The 16733-nt window shown below is 46.8% G+C and overlaps 1 long non-coding RNA gene across 1 annotated transcript; it reads right to left on the bottom strand.

The window, feature by feature from the left end:
• Window positions 1–5820: 5820 nt before the first annotated feature.
• Window positions 5821–14969, bottom strand: LOC139438048 (uncharacterized). The gene is made up of 3 exons (XR_011647922.1): window positions 14814–14969; window positions 13855–14104; window positions 5821–6805 (listed from the first exon to the last, which is right to left on the bottom strand). It is a non-coding gene; the product is annotated as an uncharacterized lncRNA (long non-coding RNA).
• Between the last annotated feature and the right edge of the window lie 1764 nt (window positions 14970–16733).

Here is a 16733-nt window from a genome sequence, read left to right as displayed (position 1 = left end):
GGAAAGAGGCTGAGCATTAGCCACAGAACAGGTCATCTAATCTCCTTGATTATCAAAAGCTGCTTCTGCTAAAGTCACCCTCTAGTGAGCATTCGCATGGAATACAAATATTATCATGCTTTTTGCCTACTCAGAAAGGTTTATCCACATATCTCTTCCCCAGACCTCTTTGTCACCAATTTTCCAATCATGTTCCTTCCAAGTCCCTGACCATCCAGCCAAACCATTGGCAATAACCCATGAATCAGTGTACAAATGCACCTCTGGCCATTTCTTCTTCCAAAAAAATAATAAACTACTCAAAGTTCTGCCCACTGGTAGGATTTGGCCCCACCACTGTCTTTTAGGGATGTCCCAGAACTGTTGTCCACTTTTGGGTGATAGTTGCATATCATGCAGAACCATCTGTAAACCATGCCTTAGTTTTCTCTTCCTCAGTCAACTCATTGTAAGGGACTACCCAAGAGGTCAAAGCTGTGGACTGGGAAAGAGAAGGTAATATGGCAGGGGTAGTGACCATGGGCATTTGGGCTACTTCCTCAGGTAACTTACATGTGCCTGCAGGACCCACTGGAGCCCAATCTCATATATACCACTTCCACTTTATTATGAAGTGCTGCAGCACATGCCCAACTTTATGGTTTTGTGGGTCAGACAATACCCAGCTCGTGATAGGTAACTTAGGTCTCATGGTAACTTGGTGACCTATGGTTGAGCATTCAATCTCTACTAAGACCCAATAGCAAGCCAAAAGCTGTTTCTCAAAAGGAGAGGAGTTATTTGCAGATGATGGCAGAGTTTTGTTCCAAAATCTTAAGGGCCTTAGGGTCCTATAGGGGCCTGCCAAAGTCTCCAGACAGCATCTCTATTTGCCACTGAAACTTCCAGCACCATTGGATCTTTTGGATCATATGGCCCAAGTAGTAGTGCAGCTTGCACAGCAGCCTGGACTCGTCGCAGAGCCTCCTCTTGTTCTGGTGCCTAATCAAAACTAGCAGCTTTTCTGGTCACCTGGTAAATGGGCTGGAGTAGCACACCCAAATGAGGAATACCTTGTCTCCAAAATCCAAAGAGACCAACTAAGCATTGTAAAGATTTTGTGGTCATAGGAGGGGCCAGATGCAACAGTTTATCCTTCACTGTAGAAGAGATGTCTTGACATGTCCCACACCACTAGATGCCTAGAAATTTCAATGAGATGGAAGCCCTCTGTAATTTTGCTGGATTTATCTCCCATCCTCTCTCACACAAATGCCTTACCAATAAGTCTAGAGTCATTGCTACTTCTTGCTCACCAGGTTCTATCAACCTGATATCATCAATATAATGGACCAGTGTGATGTCTTATGGGAGGGAGAGATGACCAAGGTCCCTGTGGACAATATTTATGACATAGGGCTGGAGATATACCCCTGAGGCAGGACAGTGAAGGTATACTGCTGGCCTTGCCAGCTGAAACAAAACTCTTTCTGATGGTCCTTAGTAATAGCAATTGAGAAAAAAGCATTTGCCAGATCAATAGCTACATTCCAGGTGCCAGGGGACATGTTTATTTGCTCAAGCAATGATACCACATCTGGAACAGCAGCTGTGATTGAAGACACCACCTGGTTAAGTTTATGATAATCTACTGTCATCCTCCAAGATCCATCTGTTTTCTGCACAGGCCAAATAGGAGAGTCGAATGGGAATGTGGTGGGAATCACCACCCCTGCATCCTTCAAATCCTTGATGGTGGCACTAATCTCTGCAATCCCCCCAGGAATCTGGTATTGCTTTTGATTTACTATTTTGTTAGGTAAGGACAGTTCTAGTGGCTTCCACTTGGCCTTTTCTATCATAATAGCCCTCACTCCACAAGTCAGGGAACCAACGCGGGGATTCTGCCTGTTACTGAGTAAGGCTGTTACAATTATGCATTCTGGAACAGGGGAAATAACCACAGAATGGGTCCAGGGACCCACTGGACCCACTATGAGACAGACCTGAGCTAAAACTCCATCAATCACCTGACCTCCATAAGCCCCTACTCTGACTGGTGGAGCACAGTGACATTTTGGGTCTCTTAGAATTAATGTCACTTCTGAGCCAGTGTCTAATAATTTCCAAAATGTCTGATCATTTCCTTTTCCCCAATACACAGTTACTCTGGTAAGAGGCCATAGGTTTCCTTGGGGAAAGCTGGGAGGAAGATTAACAGTATAAATTTTTGGCCGTATAACAGAATCCTTCCCCAAGGGGACCTGGCCTTCTCCTCATTCGGGGTTCTGGGTCAGTAAACTGTCTCAAGTCTTGGAATTGATTAAAGGGCTGTGATTCCCTGTGTTTGTAATTCGAGCTAGGATTTTTTCACTCAGCCTAGAACTCTTCTGACTTTTACTGGCCCAAGATCCGATCATCTTCATAATGTTTAAGGGTTTTAGTTCCATTACAGTAGTTCCTACAGTAACGTCTGGACTACAGAGAAGAACAACCACAGGACTCTTCAGGGAAGATGGAGTTGGTCTTACAAATTTGTTCTTCACAGTCCCAGTGAATGGTGTGTCCTCCAGACATTCCTGGGTTGGGTAGGCAGCTCTCAAATGGTAAATTCTTTCTAGCATTCCAATCTCCCTGAGCCTTTAAATTCCCATTTCTACTGTATACCAGGGCAAATTGGGCACCTCAGTCTCACACATGCTAGGCCATCTTTTGGTCCATGTTTTAGACAGCTACCTGAGCAAACCGTTAGAGCCCTTTCTAACCCCTCGACCTATAGCACTGAATCCAGAATTTCTGTTTAGTGGGCCCATGTCAATAAATTTCAGCCTGATCCAACTTTATATCCCTTCTACCATTATCCCATACCCTTAGTATCCATTCCCACATACATTCCCCCGATTTCTGTCTATATAAGTTGGGACTCTCATGCAGTTCTTTTAGAGTAAAACATACTTCCTCATGGGCCACACTTTATATTTTGCCTTTGGGGGCTTGTTCTGAGTTTAGTCTAATAATAGCTCTTGAAGAGAAGAGGGGTGTTGGGGGTAGATAAGGGTAAGAATTAGAAATGTCTTATAAGCTACTGACCTCAGGGGATTTCTTTGCATTTTCATCGGTGGGACATGATTAATCTCTTCAGGCAGGAGTTGGAAGGGAGATTCCTCAGGGCAGGCTGAAGGTGGGGCAGTGCATGCTGGAGTTTGACTAGTACCTGCCTCAGTGCTGGAAGGAGGTGCAAACTCCCTGGGGCAGGCTGGAGGCTGGATGGTACAAGGGTGACATTGTGGAAAACAGACATGGCTGATAGAGCGTCCATCTACCATATGGAGGTTCCAGGGTTCAGGATATACCACTGGTCCATGCGCAGCGCTGCCATGCAAGAAGTGCCATGCCATGCAGGGGTGCCCCTGCAGCGGGGTGCCCCACACGCAAGGTGTGCAACCCACAAGGAGAGCCACCCCACATGAAAAAAGTGTGGCCTGCCCAGGAGTGACACCGCACACATGGAGAGCTGCCACAGCAAGATGACACAACAGAAAGAGAAACAGTTTGCCAGTGCTGCCTGATAACGCAAGCAGACACAGAAGAACACACAGTGAATGGACACAGAGAGCAGACAACAGGGGGGAAAGGGAGAGAAATAAATAAAACAAATCTTTTAAAAAAATAGTTATTTAAAATTAAAAAAAAAAAAGAACAAAGGTGGCATTGTGTGATCTCCACAGGGCAGACTATCACAGGTTTCTCTGGCAGTCTCAGCAGAATTCAGGGTTTGAATGTCCCCATCAATATCATCTGATATGTCTCCATGTCTCCATGTCTCCATGTGAATATGTCTCCATGTGAATCCTCAGGGAGCCACTCCTTTCTGATCAGTGCCTTCCCTTTAACAGCAGACACCCTGCAAGGTTGAGATTTTAGTTTCCTTTGTAACTCTGCAGCTCATACAATGAGAGTCTTAGTCTGGTTCTCAGAGATCTGCATGAAACAAGATTTTCTTTCAGAGCACACACAGAAACTTTCACTTTATTCATGTGGTGTTTAAGTTGCAAATTTGAAACCTTCAGCTCATCCCTTTCTTTAGTAACTGTATCCAGAGTATCTAGGAAGAGCCAACCAATATCACTGTACTTTTTGATTCCAAAAAACTCTGTGAAGGTATTGAAAACACTCTCACCCAGATCCTTGCCTCTTATAAGCATGGAAATAGGGGAATCCAGTGATGGTATTTTGTGCTTCTACATTGCCAACTCACACCATGACTGTTAGTGGCAAGGGAGTCATTAGTACCCTTGAGTCTAATTACAGAGTCAATTGCAAAACTCCCAGAACTACTTCAGAAATCCCATGTTTAAGAACCACTCCTGGTACCAGGCTGTATTAGTCAGGGTTCTCTAGGGAAACAGAACTAACAGGAGATGACTGTAAATAGTACGAGATTTTATAAAGTTCTCTCACTTGACTGTGGGCTTGCACAAGTCCAGATTCTGCAGGCAGGCTGCAAACCAGGTGTTCTGATGAAGGTCTGTTGAAGGTCCTTGACAAGTTCCTGGGAGATGTTGACTTTCTACGTTTTGAGCTGGAAAATTCTCTCTGAATGCTGACATCACTTCCCCTTTTAATGCATTCAACTGATTGGGGATTGCTGACGGCAATCTCTCTGTTTGACTGTAGATGTAATCAGCCCTCTATGCAGTAAACTCACTGATGACCAAAGTCCATAAATGTCCTTGTATTACAATTAGCCCAGTGCTTGCTTGACTCAAACAAGTGGGCACAATTACCTGGCTGAGTTGAAACATTAGCCTAACCATGACAACATCTCGTGCACCAACCGCAATGCACCAATGATTGAGAGCTCCTGGAGTGGAAACCACTGCTCTTTCTCACACCCTTCACTTCTCTCTAGTCTCCATCTGTAAGACTCAGATTCACTACTTTCTACACCTGCTCCAGAATTTCTGTAGAGAAGGGTCTTAGGAACAGCAGCCTAGTAGGAAAGGGAATTGCAGGGTTTTTCTTGAAGCTGCCTTTTCACAGCGGGGTCGTATTTTCACTTAGGTTTGAGGGCTGGTGGAGCTTGAACCCCAAGGTACTGCTTCTGGGTGGTCCTCTCCTCTCTGCTTCAATATGGGCTATGTAGAAATGGGTCTTGTGTTCTTAATATCTGCTTCATATTTACAAGGCTCGTCCATGTTCTCATCAAGCAATTATTTTGCAATGACATTCTGCCTTTCTAAATACAGGATATGAAAATGGGCCTACCTTTTTAGCAATGCCTGCCAAGACTTCTTTCTTCTTGCTAAAAATACCTACAGATGATTTTAATGTGCTCCTTTCAGATTCTCCTTTCAACTTATCTGTTCCTTCCCATGTGTTGTCATTTCTCTATTTGAAAATCATGACCGTGAAACCTCGAACATTTATGGGTTATGCAAACAACTTCCCTTGGTATATTTTTAATAATCATGGCTCTTATTATTACCAGATGTTGAAATCCCAAATGATAACACAGTGACAGACTTTGAGGGTAAGATTATTTGGGCAAAAGAAGTGTGATACTTTTCTTGTTGATATTATTCTTTGAAAAACTGAAAGAACAGGTGTCTGACCTGGGTTTGTATCCAGCTTTTTCCATTTTTAGCTGAGATGTCTTAGTCAAGCTTCTTAATCTCTCTGATCCTTTTGTCTTCATTAGTAAAAGAGTGGTGATAATGCCTTTCTCTTAGGGTTTTGGTGAGAAATGTTAGGGTTTATGTCATATCTGTTGTCTATTGCTGTATAACAAATAACTCCAAGATTTAGCAGCTTGAAACAACAAGCATTTATTATCTCACACATTTTCAGAGGATCAGTAATCATGGAATGGCTTAGCAGGATAGCTTTAGTTCAGAGGCTCTCATGAAGTTGCATTCAAACTATTGGTCAGGGCTTCAGTCTCCAAAGGCTTTAACGGGGCTGGAGAAATTTCTTCCATGACTGTTGGCAGGGGTCTTCAGCTCCTGCCCATAAGATCCTCTTCACATAACTTCCCCCAAAGCGAATGATGAGAGAGATAGCGAGAGGTGAAAGCTACAGTGTTTTACAACTTAAACCTGGAAGTGGCATGACATCATGATTGCCATATTCACACTTAACCCAACCTTGGTACAGTGGGAGAGGACTACAAAAGGGTGAAAATAACAGGTGGAGAGAAAAAAAAGACAAAAACAAAATAACAGGTGACAGGGACCACCGGGGGACATTTTAAAGATTAGCTACCATATGGGACATCTGGTTTTCAGTCATGAATTCAACAGCCATTTATTGAGCACTTATTCCTGTGCCTTTTCTAGGCACAGGAAGTATAGGGTAGATATAGTCCTTCCCCTCAAGAGTACATTCTACAAGCTCATAGCAAGAATTCAATTAATACAATTTCCCTCCCATGGAGAAAGAAAAATAAACTTCAGAAAGGAATCCTTGGGAAGCAGATGTGGCTCAAGTGATAGAGCTTCTGCCTACCATATAGGATGACCCAGGTTCGATCCCTGGGCCTCCTGGTGAAAAAGAAGAAGAGAAAGTGTGCCTGCGCGATGAGCCAGTGCCCATGTGGCAAGCCGAGTGCTTGCGCAGTGAGCTGAGCGTCCACGCGGTGAGCCAAGTGCCTGCATGGTGAGCCAGTGCCCATGCAAATGAGTCACATGGCAAGATGATGATGCAACAAAAGAGAGACAAGGGGAGAGTCAAGGTGAAGTGCAGCAGAAACCAGGGAATGAGGTGGTACAATTGATAGGGAACCTCTTGCCACATCAGGAATCTCCAGGATGAATTCCAGTGAATCCTAGAGGAGAGAAAATGAGAAGACAACACAGACAGCAAAAACAGCAGGGTGGGAGGAGGGGAAGGGGGAAAAATAAATAAATCCTTAAAAAAAATGAAAGGAATCCTTGCTAATCAGGGGCACAGTACCATCCAAGTAGCACCCACTTGGGAAAGTAGGGACCTTCCCTAGAAAATGTGACAATTGCAAGTTGGAGGACTTTTTGTATTTTGGGGTTTAGAGGTGGAGAAATTTACATTAAGGATCTCAACTCTACTATGTAATAAAGTAAGATTGATATTAAAATCTCCTAGAATGCATGCTGATCTTCCTCCTCCAGTTTGTCCCAGTTAATAAGATTTTACTTTCCCGATACTCTACTTGTGCTAAAATATTCATATTTCAGACTCTTAGAGGAGATATGTATGATTGATGGGATTAATGGCAAAGGAATTTGCCTGCATTATCAAATTAGTCTTGCATCTCCTCAGCCCTCACGATACTGAAGTGAAGCTTGAAATTTATGTATATTTATATACAAAAATTTTATCCTGAGCTTAATAAAATATGCATATTTCTCCAGTATGCCTGTGGATGGAAATGGACCCCTGAAATTTCTCTGATGCAGAGGAGCCCACAGGTGCCCAAGAAATACCAACTGAGGTTCCATTGGATGGCTGTCCTACCCCCAAGTGCCCTTGACACAAAGACTTTTTGGTCCGGGAGTTCTTTGCTAAGCTCGCTCCCCTCTGTTGGTCTTGCAGAAGATGCAGAGGTGAGGACTGATAACATCTCTGGTCTCCTGGATTTAATGAAAGACACTTGTCTCAGCTTCTTCTCCTCTATGAGAAAGGACAGGAATTATGTCTGTCTTGTTCATGACTAAACTCTCAGTGCTTAGAAAAGAAATTTCAAGGAATCTTCTTTAGGGAGTTCCTGAGAACTAAATCTTCAGTGGCCCTCGCCCCTTCAGCATCTCCACACTTAGTTTCCAGGAAACTGGAATGAGAGCCTTGGAGGCCAAGCACAGTGGCCATACCCTCCATGGCCCTCACGGAACCTAAATATCATGTGTGTTCCTGCCCCTCTGCCTCTTCCCTTGGTACCTGCTACTGGGTGCACCCTCCTTACTCCCAAGACTCTACCCAATGATTCCCAAGCTTCAGTCGGAGATGATGTTTTTACCATTGTTAAAGTGTCTCTTCTCGTAGGAAATGATGGTGGTAGTAGATAGTAGTTATTATTTTGTTGTTTGTACTTGGCATCATAAAATAGTGGCAATCCTATGTAATGTTTCCTTTGGTTTTTTCCTTGGTACTTAAATTCCCAAAGTCTGAGAATCACAGTTCTATGAGTTCTTTTGGGTTTTTCAGGAAGAAAATTATTTCATCTGCAAATGATAGTGGTTTGATCAGGGGAAGCTCCCTAAACCTCAGTTTCTCATTTGTAAAATGAGAACATAATGCCCGGCTCGCAGGATTATCGTGAGGGGTAGGAGTCATGTGGTTCACTCCCTCTGTCCAACAGCCGTTCAACTCCAGCCTCAGTGGGGGTCAGTGGTGTGCCAGATCTGGCTCCTGAGTGACTGCTGTTAAATTTCCAGGAATTTGCAATCCAGTTGTTAAACTTACGACTAAACATATCAGTTATGACTTGAGATTGGCCATAGTGGGAATATTTCCACCATGGAAATCTGCAAATGATACAAATCCAGGTTTGACTTATTGTTTCAGTCATTCTCTAGGTCAGGGGTGGGGTCAGAAAGCAGAGATCTATGTGGCAAATCCAGCCAGTAGTCTGTTTTTGTTTTATTGAACACAGTCATTTATGTATTATTGTCTATGGCTGCTTTCACTCTACAAGGGCAGAGTTGAGTAGTTGGGACAGAGACCATATATGTATGTACTATCTGCCCCTTTACAGAAAAGTTTGCTATCTACTGGTCTAGACCCAGTGTTGGAGAAAATGTTAAATATTCAGATTAAACTAAAAAATAATGTTGTAAGGGGAAAGTGGACTTGGCCCAATGGATAGGGCGTCCGCCTACCACATGGGAGGACCTCGGTTCAAACCCCGGGCCTCCTTGACCCATGTGGAGCTGGCCCACGCACAGTGCTGATGCATGCAAAGAGTGCCGTGCCACGCAGGGGTGTCCCCCGCATAGGGGAGCCCCATGCGCAAGGAGCGCGCCCCATAAGGAGAGCTGCCCAGTGTGAAAAAAAGTTCAGCCTGCCCAGGAATGGCGCTGCACGCACGGAGAACTGACACAAGATAACTCAACAAAAAGAAACACAAATTCCCGGTGCCGCTGATAAGGATAGAAGCGGTCACAGAAGAACTCACAGTGAATGGACACAGAGAGCAGACAACTAGGGGGTGGGGGGAAGGGGAGAGAAATTTTAAAAATTAAAAAATAAATCTTTAAAAAATGTTGTAGCCCTTACATTGTAAATACCACAAAAATGAGGAAATATTCTCTATTTTACTTTTGTCTTACTGGAAAGCAGCAACCAAAATTCATGTTTGAACTACACTCATTACAACTGTAACCATAGTTGTTTGTACAGGGGCTTGGCAAAAATCAACTGAAACATTCTGTGAGGCTTTGCAACACATCCTTTATATCAGTAGAATCTATAATAAACTTATGCGTATACACATACATCTTTTTTCCTAGAGAGCCAGTTGGCGGGCTCATGTGACTGTGCTCATAACCCAATATAGGAATCTCAAGTTCCTTTGGTTCTAGAATGGGCAGATTTAAGCCAATTTGAGCCAATGGAAGAGGAATGAGGTTTTCTGAGGGATTCTGAAAAGAAGTTTCCTTGTTCTTTGGTAAAAGCCCTAAGGAAGTCAACATTGGTCACACACAAGGAGACATACAGGATATACGGTCCTGAGTATTTTGGCAGCCATTATGTGACCGTAAGAACAGTTCTGAGAAGGCAGTCTATGAACAGTAGAGCAGAGAACTGTAAAAACCTGCTGATGACTTCTTTGAGTCACTGGGTCATCCAAATCTAGTGCTGCCCTACCCCTCTCTGTCCTTGTTAATTGAGCCAGCTCATTTTCTACAATGTCACTTTTAGCTGGGGTTTCCATTAGCCTAGAGCACCATAGCTGATACTTGAGGATTAAATGAGATATATGAACTACCCATGGTACCCAGCACATAGTGGCTGCTCAATAAACGACAGCCTTTTCCCTTCCCCTCTGCTCTACCAGGCTGCCCTTCACTGGGTGCCTTCTGGCCTTCGCTCCCAGTTCTCTCCACACACAGGCCTTTAAAGCCTTCTCACCCTTGAAGACCCAGCTTAAAGCCTGCCTCCTCCATGAAGTCTATCCAGCTCATGGGGGATTCTCCTCTCAGCTTCTCCATCCCCAGCACAGCTATGCCTCACCACATACTGGCTTCTGTGGTTGCCTGTGCTTTCCCAAGCCTGGGTCTCATCTTCCCAAATAGAGGGACACCCCTTGAGGTCTAGAACCATTCCTTAATGCACCAACCGGCCTGTAGTCAGCCCAGCTCAACTTTCCTCTTATGATATTCATTCGGTATTTGGTGATGAACTGACCAGTCATTAATCACTTCCCCACCCCCCACCCCTTGCTTTTTACAAACTGTGGGCTCCAGCATTTGGCTGAATGAGATTCCTACAACAAGAGTAGCATTATTATTTTGTTCTGAAGGTCTTTACAAGAGTAAGGCATGTCTAAAACTCCATAAATAATTTATATTGTCCATAAATCAAGCTGATCAAAATAGACCTCATCACGGTGATGCAGCAAAATCTAGTACAAGCTGCTTCTCTGCTGCCTCCAAACCAATTACATATTCAGAGCAGATGAAAATCTGAGTAGATTCCCTTCTGAATCAGATTAATGCCCCATCCACAATCACATTAATCACAATCTGTCCATGATTAGCCATCGGATAATCCCATTGGAGACGAGGTGACAACCCAGATTCTTTTATCTCATTTGCTCCCTATTTTTGGAATTTGCCAGAAACTCTAACCTCCAGGACATGTTTTCCAGTGAAAGGGGATCCTTTGTAGGTTCTTTCAAAAAGTGGTTGCTTAATGTGCTTTGACTAGAACCAAACATTTGGTGTTATTTTATATTTCCTATTTTGTTTCAAGGAGATGAATAGACAAAACAGGACATGAGCCTGCAGCACTTGATATGAGAAAAAAAATACATGTTTAGCTTCTTAAAATGGGCTTTTGAGAGACTAAAGTGGTCTTTCAAAACCTTTAAAAGCTTTTATGAAAAGTATCCTCACATTCAAGGATACATGAAAAATCGTTTTCCCTTTGTTTTAGTATCATGAAGGTAAAGGGGTTGCAACTGGCCCCAAAAGTCTTGGGCCCTGCAAAATCCAAATCTACATCAGTGATGAAGGATGGAGGAGCTTATCACACTCTTCAGTTTTCCTGTTGGGAAAATCAAATAATAATAATAATAATAAAGAGGCACCGGTAATGCTCCTGTCAAACTGAACTCGGCCAGCTGACAATTGGTCTAACGTGAACGTAGGAACACTCCTAAAGGGGACCACGTGAGTCACGGCGATTCTGAGTCACCCACGTCCCTGACGCCCCGTGGCCCCGCAGAGCAAACCTGGAGTCATGCCCACCCCGAGGGCGCGGTTGGCGAGGCAGGCTCGTTCCCTTCAGGACTGGTGTCTGTGCCTCCACCCAGACGTATTTTTCAGTGTCTTTAACGGGGGAGTTACAAGTGAAAGGGATTTTCCTCTTCGCTCCAGCTCATAGATGGAAATTCTTCCCTTCACCGCATGTCAATGGTTGAGATTAATTCCTTATCCTTCCCAGCCTACCCCCCAGCAGCCTTCTTCCCCACATGTGCATCTCCAGGGACGGTCCTCGTCCACTCTGGGTTCCTCCACCCCATCTCCTCCTGCCCTCCTGACTTAGTCCTTGCTTTCTCCTGCCTTGTCTGATTCCTCTAAATGTTCGTTCTCTACAGCTACGTCCATGCCATTTTCTCACGTGAATCTCTTCAGCACTACAGCGGGCTCACGGAGGTTCCCTTTGCTAGAGAATTCCCTCTGAACTTCTCAGCCTGGCACCGGAGGCTTCCCACCCTCTCACCCAAAGTCCCCTCGCTGCCATTTGCTCTTGCTCCTTGCCCTGTGACAGCCCAGCCACACGGGCCTTGGGTGGCTCTGAGGTCTTCCCATATTCTTTCCTGACTCCAGCCTCTCCTCAATGCTTACATTTCCCCAAAAAATACACTGACTCAGATCTCCCGCTGCCTGCCCAGGCCATTCAGGCCCTCTTCGCGCAGACCTTCCTGCTGTTTTCTGCCTGAAAGGATTCTGTCCACCCTTCAAGGCTCAGGTGAGATGTCACAGGCTCGGGGGGAGCTGCTCACCACCCCATTCCTGCCTGCCCGTGGGCCCCTACTGCAGCTCTAGGTCCTGGCTCTCTTGCAGCCCTCCTCTCAGTACTGACCCTCCCACCTTCCCCACCATCATCTTCCTCTGACCCCAGGGTGCTGCCTGTTTCAGTGAAGGGGACCCTGTGCACCCAGGCTCGGCCAGAAACCTGGCCCATTTGCCAGAAGCCTGACCTCTGCAGAACAGGCAGCCGATCCTGTCTAGTGAATTTATTCCCTTTGTAGCTCAGTCTCTTCCTCTCCTTTCTCATTTTGCCCAGTGCCCAGATTTTGGCAAGGGTAGGGTAGTTGTGGAAGAAAACTGAACACTAGGAGGTAGGCCCGTGAGGCTGCAGGCTGGAACGCCAGCTCCCAATCTGCACCAGCCACTCCCAGGCCAGGCTGCGCCTGGGCGGGTTCCCCCTTCTGGAAGGATAGGAAAAGGGCTGTTTTCCTTCTGCTGGCCCCCACTGCACCGGAGGTCTAACCTTGATGGGTTATCTGGCAGCTACCTTCAGGATGTGCTTTGGAAAGAAACAAAGGCTCCCATGTTATTTTTTTTTTTAAAGAGGTCTCATTTTTCTCATCCTTCTATAATGACCCCACGTGGCCGTATTATTCCCCCCACTGCAAGATCCTCTTTGATTTTCTAAGGACCAGTGTATTATGAACTGTGGGTTTTAGTTTGTTGTTGTTGTTTTTAATACAGGACGACCTTGGCGCATGTCCACTATAATCAAACAAACAAACCAAACTCTTTCCATCTGGACAGGCTCAAGTACTACAAGTTTACAACTAGCCTGATGGACTAGCGTGGGACATGGGTTTGAATCTCAGTCCCACCTCTTACCAGTTGTGTTAACTTGTAATTATTGATCTACTATTTCTGTGCTGCCAGAAGATGATAGCAGGACCAACCTCCGTGCCTCGGAGCCAGGGCCAGCTGCACCGCCTGTGCTGAGAACAGCCCTGCACTTGGTTTAATGTGCTTCTGTTACAGCCTTGAAATTGTTAATATTTTTTGAACCAGGAGCCCCACATTTTCATTTGCACTGGGCCCAGGAAAGTATGCAGCCGATCCTAATCAGAGGGTTGTTGAGTGCCGTAAATGGGACTGTCTGTTACGGCTTAGCCCAGAGCCTGGCAGATAGCAGGTGCTCAATAAGCATTAGGGAAGAGAGACAGAGGCTCAGGAAGGAGGGAGAGGGGCCCAGCAAGTGCCTGTGGATACCTGCGTCCTCTGTGGGAACCTGGGGTGGGCAGAGGCCAGCAGGGGAGAAAGCATGGGGGCAGCTGTAGGAGCCTGCAGTCTGGCCCTGACTGGCCACTTTTCTTCCTCAGCCTTAGGTGCTTTCTCTGAAATTTTCCTCAGCTACGTCCCCACCTGATGTGAATGCTGAGGTCTTCCCTGGACTGTCCAATATACAAGTGTCCAACTGCCTTTGAGAAACATAGAGGCCTGTGGGGTTGAGATGGGGGCAAGGGCAAGAGGAGAGTGCCATTCAGTGGCCCGGGTGTGTGTGTGTGTGTGTGTGTGTGTGTGTGTGTGTGTGTGTGACGGTATCCACCCTGGACAACGGCAGAATCCCGTCCACAGTCCACAGGGACTCCAGCAGGAAGAGCCCGGTCTGCGTCAGGACCTGGCTTCCAGCCCCATCCATGCCACTTACATGCTGGGTAAAGACGGCTGGGCCTCAGGTTCCTCTACGCTGTGCATGGTGAGAGCCAATCACGAATGCTGCTACCACCAGCAACGGCTTCCTTTTGTCGTGTGGGCACTGGGCTTGCGCTTCCGCTTTGTGAGCCATCTGGGAGGCCCGTGGTGTGGTGATTATGGACGCAGGAGCTGGAAGCAGAGCAAATTCTAGCTCTGCCAGTCATGTAACCTGAGACAGGTTTCTCCAGCGTCGGTTTCCTCATCTGTAAAATAATGATAATTTTAACAGTAATAACTCTTTGCTAGGAATCACAGGAGGATAAAGGCAGCAGTAGGTAAGGGGCACGTGGCTCCAAGTAAGTCATTAGCCATGTTAATCACTTATGATGATGATAATGAAGGCGTGGGGTAGGCCCATCTGTCTCCCCCAAACCCCAGTGATCCAGAAAGAAGAAGAGACGGAACATCTCTGTCTAGATGACCGTCTCCCTAGAGGGTAAGCGCGGAAGGCAGACAAGCGCGCAGGTGCCCCTCTGCATCAGCAGGCAGGGCGAGGATGAGCCTCGTGACAGCTCCTTCGTCTTGTGACCTCCTCTTAGGTTATTGTAGAGAAAGGGAAGCCCAAGGTGTGGAAAATATTCCAAGTACTATGATGGAATTAATTAAATTCATTAAATAAATTAGCTAACTCTGCTCAGGGCCCAGCCTTTAGGGGAGCCCTTCTCTTACTTTCTACAGTCTGACAGGTTGGATATGGTCCACTCCTGCTTCCTCTTGGCCAGGGGACACAGAGACATCCCTTCCCCAAGCCTGGCTGGAAGGTGGGTCACTGCCCCTGGAGCCCCCCTAGCCCGGAAGACTTCAGTGGGAGGCAGGATGATAGAGCTCAGGCTGGGAGCCCACCAGAGCCAGGAGGGTCTTTCCTCCTCTGGCAAATGGGCAAGGCAGGAGTGGGGTAGAGAGAGCACCGACCTGGAAGTCCAGTGTCCTGAGTCTGGTCTCACTTTGCCACAGACTTGTTGTGTGACTCTGGGTAACCCTCTTCTCTCTCTCGGCTGCAGTTTTTTATCTGTGAAACGAGGGACTCAAATAGAAGATCTCCAAAGGCCCTTCCAGCTTCCTGATTCTAGAGTTCTAGAAGTAAGGGAGAGAAAAGGAAGGATGGGAGGATTGACTAAGCAAAACTATAAATCATAAAGGTCATTTGTTCTGGTGACCTGGCCTGATTTGGTCATCTCCTCCCAGCCCCTGGCTCCAAGTTTCTGGGTCTTTCTCTTGGTCTTGTTCTCAGGAAAGTAGCTGCCAGTACTATAGTATGAATGGGCCCACCTGGCCGTCCCGGTCTTCTCTCAAAAATCTTTGCAGAGCAAGCCTGTATTTTCAGGGGAATTGTTAGCAGAGTTTTAGGACCAGGCAGCAATGATTGGGGGTGGGGGCATGGAGAAAAGGAATCCCGGGAGACTTACCTGTGCTTTTGAAATCTTTCCAGGAGGAGGGTCAAAGTTAGGGCTGGGTTTACAGGATGATGCAGAATTAATCCATGGAGCTCAGGCTGCTATCCCCACTGGAAGAAGGACAGTGCTCGAAAGCCCAGGGAGGGAGACACCGGGTCCCCTGTGCCTGGAGTCTGGAAATGGAGAGCAGTGCAGACCCTGCCTCCCCCGGAAGGGGACCCTGGGAGGGCCACGAGGCAGAGAACCAGGGCAGGGCCAGGTGAACGCACCGGCAGCTGGGCTGGGGCAAGAGGTTTTCTCTTCTCCTGACCCAGTACTGGTCTCCCAGGGGAGGCTGTGACCCAGGAGACGGCCGTGGAGGGAGCCTGGAGATGGCTCTCTGGTTTTACAGCTCAGAGAAGTGAAGCTGGCCAGGGTGGAGCCCCAGTGAAGTGTGGGGCTTCAGTGGCACCAGGAAAAGTGCAAAGGAGTTGGGACCAGACAGGCCGGGGCTCCAGCGGACTCCCCATACCCAGGAGCAGTTTTGTCTGCTCTCAAGCTTCCGTTTCCTGGAGGATTGAATGGGTCTAATATCACCCACTTCCCAACATTATTGTAAGGTTCCAACAGGCTAATACCTAATGGGGGCTTTGCACGTGGTGGGCACTGAAGAAATACTAGTTCTTTCATGGCTGGAGAAGTAACTGCTGGCTCCTTGCCTGCCTCCAACAAGGGGCGACCATCTCCCAACGCCTCCTCCTGGGGGCAGGGTGGGGAGCATGGTCAGGAAGGGCTGGTTTTTCTGGGCAGTTGGGGGGGGCTTCTCCCAACAGGAGAAGGCCGCCCCCTCCTGGCCGCCCGTGCCCCTAAATTTTTGATGCACTTGCTCCAGGGGGGTGCATAGGCCATGGGTGGTGCTGGGTGCTGGGAGCCAGGCCTGGCCAGGGCTACCACCTCCTCACCAGGTACAATAGCGTACCTACCACGCGCCCCATCCCATGCAGAGACTGCTCACACAAAGGCACCTGTATACAAAGCACACCAGGGTCACACACAGCATTCATCTCAAGCCCCCAGTTCCACAGCAAACACAAATACACTCGGCAAGCACATGTTGAACTACACAGAAGTCCTCAGACGATGCACACAGGCTCATACACAGATAGGCCTGCCCAGGCACCACACCCAGGGAAGGTCCAAGGGTAGTCGGAGACTCCACACACACAGATACAGCCACACCGACATTGATCAGCTTGAACGTGCACTGAGCACTTACTATGTGCCAGGCATTGTGCAAAGTCTTTGACATAAAATATTTTAGTCTTACGGTAGCAGAGGTAGCACCTATTATTGTCTCCCATTTTACAGATGTGGAAACTGAGGGAGAGAAGTAAAAGATGTCTGCGGTCATGCAAATGGCCTGGCACAGACACACGTGCATAGATACCAGCCCCCTCTC

Source organism: Dasypus novemcinctus, chromosome 3 (genome assembly GCF_030445035.2).
Source record: "Dasypus novemcinctus isolate mDasNov1 chromosome 3, mDasNov1.1.hap2, whole genome shotgun sequence".
In the NCBI taxonomy this organism is placed as follows: Eukaryota; Metazoa; Chordata; class Mammalia; order Cingulata; family Dasypodidae; genus Dasypus; species Dasypus novemcinctus.
Note: the sequence above shows the minus strand (reverse complement) of the source record. Positions and strands in the feature narration are given on the sequence as shown.